This window comes from Pristiophorus japonicus, unplaced genomic scaffold, assembly GCF_044704955.1.
Source record: "Pristiophorus japonicus isolate sPriJap1 unplaced genomic scaffold, sPriJap1.hap1 HAP1_SCAFFOLD_1568, whole genome shotgun sequence".
In the NCBI taxonomy this organism is placed as follows: Eukaryota; Metazoa; Chordata; class Chondrichthyes; family Pristiophoridae; genus Pristiophorus; species Pristiophorus japonicus.
The window spans coordinates 22,435-27,649 of NW_027251245.1; the positions used below are offsets into that span (position 1 = coordinate 22,435).

At 49.8% G+C, this 5,215-nt stretch overlaps 1 non-coding gene across 1 annotated transcript; it reads left to right on the forward strand.

Moving 5' to 3' along the window:
• The first annotated feature begins 1,451 nt into the window (after window positions 1-1,451).
• Window positions 1,452-1,524, forward strand: trnat-ugu (transfer RNA threonine (anticodon UGU)). Its single transcript has one exon. It is a non-coding gene; the product is annotated as a tRNA-Thr (tRNA).
• Window positions 1,525-5,215: the final 3,691 nt, after the last annotated feature.

Here is a 5,215-nt window from a genome sequence, read left to right on the forward strand (position 1 = left end):
TACCCCAGTGAGAGTCAGTGTGTGTGGGACCTGTACCCCAGTGAGAGTCAGTGTGTGTGGGATCCGTACCCCAGTGAGAGTCAGTGTGTGTGGGACCGTACCCCAGTGAGAGTCAGTGTGTGTGGGACCGTACCCCAGTGAGAGTCAGTGTGTGTGGGACTGTACCCCAGTGAGAGTCAGTGTGTGTGGGACCCGTACCCCAGTGAGAGTCAGTGTGTGTGGGACTGTCCCCCAGTGAGAGTCAGTGTGTGTGGGACCCGTACCCCAGTGAGGGTCAGTGTGTGTGGGACCCGTACCCCAGTGAGAGTCAGTGTGTGTGGGACCCGTACCCCAGTGAGAGTCAGTGTGTGTGGGACTGTACCCCAGTGAGAGTCAGTGTGTGTGGGACCCGTACCCCAGTGAGGGTCAGTGTGTGTGGGACCCGTACACCAGTGAGAGTCAGTGTGTGTGGGACTGTACACCAGTGAGAGTCAGTGTGTGTGGAACCTGTAACACTGCTGACTAATATGGCATCAGCAGGGCCAGACATATGACTGAGGGTCGAATTCCTCCCCCCTGGCTCAGGATAGCCTGCTCCTCAGGCATCTGGTGCCCATAAAGCAAAGGATTGGTTTCCTTTGTTGACCTAAAGCCTGAAGTCTGGGCCAGATATTCTCAGCTAGCCCGTTTCTATAAGGCGCTCACAGTTTACCTGTCCTTTTAAAGATCTCTCTTCTAACATGTCCTTGTAAGGAGTTCTCCCTCCTGGTTCATCCCTTTAAGGATTTCCCTGCTAGCCTGTTTCTTTAAGGATCTCTGTCTGATGGTCTGTCCCATGAATCATAGAAATTTACAGCACAGAAGGAGGCCATTCAGCCCATCATGTCCACGCTGGCCGACCAAGAGCTACCCAGCCTAATCCCACTTTCCTGCTCTCGGTCCGTAGCCCTGTAGATTAATGCACTTCAAGCGCACATCCAAGTACTTTTTATACGCGATGAGGGTTTCTGCCTCTACCACCCTTTCAGGCCGTGAGTTCCAGACCCTCACCATCCTCTGGGTGAAAAAAGTTCTCTTCAACTCCCCTCTAATCTTTCTACCGATTACTTTAAATCTATGAAGGATTTGTCCCTGCTGGCCTAAGGCTCTCCTTGCTACCTTTTCTGTGTCAGTAGCTCTCTCTATTGGCCTGTCCCTTTAAGGATCTCCACTCTTGCCTGTCTCTTTAAGAATCTAGCCTATCTGTTCAATGATCTCTCCCTTGTGGCCTATGCCTTTAAGGATTTGTCCCTGTAGGAATCTCTTGGTGTTTGCCTGTCCATTTAAGGAGTTCTCCCTGCCGGCTTGTCCATTTAAGGATTTCTCCCTGCCAGCCTGTCCCTTTAAGAATTTCTGGCTCCTGGCCTGTCCCTTTAAGGAGGCTGCACTCGCTGCCGGGTTTTGCTGCTATTTTCAGGCGCTGCCCTGCAGTTGGCTCCATAGCTCAGTGGTTAGAGCACTGGTCTTGTAAACCAGGGGTCGCGAGTTCGATCCTCGCTGGGGCCTGTCCTTAAAATTTTATTTTTTTAATATTAAATTATTAACAAAAAAAAACTACAATTGCAAACCAATTTTTCCTCCCAGACTAAGAATGGAAGAAAATGTTTGAAGCTGAGTATTGAGCAGAATCTTTATGCATTACAACACTTTAAAAGTACTTCTTTACTAGCTGTAAAGTGCTTTGATATGTACTGAGCTGGTGAAATGCAAGTCTTTAGTTTAAAGGAATATCTTTGTGACTGAGCAGATGCAGAACAAGGAACTGGGAATGAAATATCTTGCAAAACACACATGGGGCTCTTAGGACATTAGCTAAATTCTGTCTATTTTGAAGAAGAGCAGGGGGAGTTCTCCCCGGTGTCCTGGGGCCAATATTTATCCCTCGACTAACATCACTAAAATACAGATCTGGTCATTATCACATTGCTGTGTGTGGGAGCTTGCTGTGTGCAAATTGGCTGCCGCGTTTCCTACATTACAACAGTGACTACACTCCAACAAAGGACTTTATTGGTTGTAAAGCACTTTGAGTCGTCCGGTGGTCAAGAAAGGCAGAATATAAATGCATCTCTCCCACACATTTGTAAATTATGATGAATGTCAGGGTCCTGGGGATTTAAATAGCCGGTTTTTAATCTCCCCATTTGTGCTGGAATAAAAGTTACAGTAAAACTATTTTGGAAAGATTATTCAAACTCGAGTAGCCTGGGAGAGAGAGTCCAGCTCGGGGTTTTTAGCACCAGGTGTGTTTGGCCCTGTTGGAAATTTTTTTAAAGTACTTTAAAAGAGTCACTGACAAGGTTGAGCTATCTTTTATGTGTTGAAATGTGCTTGGGGCCCAGCAGGAGGCAGTCAGGGACATGGGATTGAATGGAGGAGGTTCATCATTTGGCCCCTTTATAAACCCCACAACCTCATAATTATCAGCAATGTCCCACACCTCTGTACGTATACACTCAATAGAAGGTTCCGGCACAGGAACACTCGGCCCATCGAGTCAGTGCTGATCATTTTCTCCCCTTAAACCACCCAGTCTAATCCCACTCTCCCCCTTACTCCCCGCACCCTTTAATATCCCACCCAGTCTAATCCCACTCACTCCCCGAACCCTTTAATATCCCACCCAGTCTAATCCCACTCACTCCCCGAACCCTTTAATATCCCACCCAGTCTAATCCCACTCTCTCTCTCACCCTTTAATATCCCACCCAGTCTAATCCCACTCTCCCCCTCACTCCCCGAAGCCTTTAATATCCCACCTAGTCTAATCCCATTCTCCCCCTCACTCCCCGAACCCTTTAATATCCCACCCAGTCTAATCCCACTCTCACTCTCACTCTTTAATATCCCTCACTCCCCGCACCCTTTAATATCCCACCCAGTCTAATCCCACTCACTCCCCGAACCCTTTAATATCCCACCCAGTCTAATCCCACTCACTCCCCGCACCCTTTAATATCCCACCCAGTCTAATCCCACTCACTCCCCGAACCCTTTAATATCCCACCCAGTCTAATCCCACTCACTCCCCGAACCCTTTAATATCCCACCCAGTCGAATCCCACTCTCTCTCTCACCCTTTAATATCCCACCCAGTCTAATCCCATTCTCCCCCTCACTCCCCGAACCCTTTAATATCCCACCCAGTCTAATCCCACTCTCACTCTCACTCTTTAATATCCCTCACTCCCCGCACCCTTTAATATCCCACCCAGTCTAATCCCACTCTCCCTCTCACTCTTTAATATCCCACCCAGTCTAATCCCACTCTCCCCCTTACTCCCCACACCCTTTAATATCCCACCCAGTCTAATCCCACTCTCCCCCTCACTCCCCGCACCCTTTAATATCCCACCCAGTCTAATCCCACTCTCCCTCTCACTCTTTAATATCCCACCCAGTCTAATCCCACTCTCCCCGCACCCTTTAATATCCCACCCAGTCTAATCCCATTCACTCCCCATGATATGTCCTTACTACACAGTATAAATGCACACGAGGCCCATGCTTGAGAGAAGGTCAGTCTGTGACCTGTCCTTTATTCCTTAGCACTCAAGTGATGAAGGTGGGTGGAGCTTCCCCTTTTGTACCTGAAGGTCCAGGTTAGGAGTGTCTCCCACCTAGTGGTCAGTGTTCTCACGGTGTACAACTTAGGTCAGTTTATACATGGGTTACAATGCTGGTTGAATACAAGACATCACCTCCCCCCCAAAGTCTTATTGGGATCACAGGTTGAGTCTCTCTGGTGGTTTACGTTCCCTTGTAGAGCGCCTGAGTTGGGGCTCCGGTTGTTGGGCGCTGGCCTGAGTGTCTGCTGTTTGCGGTGCCTCAGGCCTGTCCGGACTGCCCACAGTGACTGGGCTCTCCTCCCTTTGGTTCCGGTGTTTGGTCACCTGTGGTGGAGTGAACTCTACATCGTGTTCTTCCTCTGCTTCTTCTATGGGGTTGCTGAACCTCCTTTTTTGTTTGATCCACGAGTTTGCAGCAGATTTGTCCATTGGTAAGTTTAACTACCAGAATCCTATTTCCCTCTTTGGCATTCACAGTGCCTGCGAGCCATTTGGGCCCTGCAGCGTAGTTGAGGACAAAAACAAGATCATTTACATCAATACATCGCGCCCTCGCATTCCTGTCATGGTAGTCATATTGTCGCTGGCGTCTGCTCTCGACAATTTCTTTCATGGTGGGGTGTATAAGGGATAGCCTGGTTTTGAGCGTTCTTTTCATTAGCAGCTCTGCGGGTGGAACCCCTGTGAGCGAGTGTGGTCGGGATCTATAGGCCAACAGGAGGCATGATAAGTGTCTTTGTAGGGAACCCCCTTGGAATCTGAGCATCCCCTGTTTGATTATCTGCACTGCTCGTTCTGCCTGGCCGTTTGAGGCCGGCTTGAACAGTGCCGTTCTGACATGGTTAATTCCATTGCCTGCCATGAAGTCCTGGAATTCAGTGCTTGTGAAGCACGGGCCATTGTCGCTGACCAAGACGTCCGGTAGACCGTGGGCGGCGAACATTGCCCGTAGACTTTCTACCGTGGCAGAGGATGTGCTTGAATTTAAAATGTCACACTCGATCCATTTGGAGTAGGCATCTACTACAACCAAAAACATTTTTCCCATGAAAGGACCTGCGTAGTCCACATGGATGCGTGACCATGGCTTGGCGGGCCAGGGGCTAAGGGGGGCTTCCCTGGGCGCATTGCCCAGCTGGGCACACGTGTTGCACCTGCGAACACAAAGTTCCAGATCTGCATCTATCCCTGGCCACCAAACGTGTGACCTGGCAATTGCCTTCATCGTGACAATGCCCGGGTGCCCATTGTGGAGTTCTCTGATGAACACCTCTCTGCCCATCTGGGGCATGACTACGCGGTTTCCCCACAGTAGGCAATCGGCCTGAATCGAGAGTTCATCCCTGCGCCTGTGAAATGGTTTAAATTTCTCAGGGCATGCCCTGTACGTGGCTGCCCAGTCCCCATTCAGGACACATTTCTTGACTAGAGACAATAGCGGGTCTCTATTTGTCCAGACTTTAATCTGACGGGCTGTCACGGGTGAGCCTTCGCTTCCGAAAGCTTCAACAGCCATGACCATCTCAGCACAATGCTCGGTAGCCCCCTCAGTGGTGGCTAGTGGGAGCCTGCTGAGTGCATCGGCGCAGTTTTCGGTGCCCAGTCTGTGCCGAATTGTGTAGTCACAG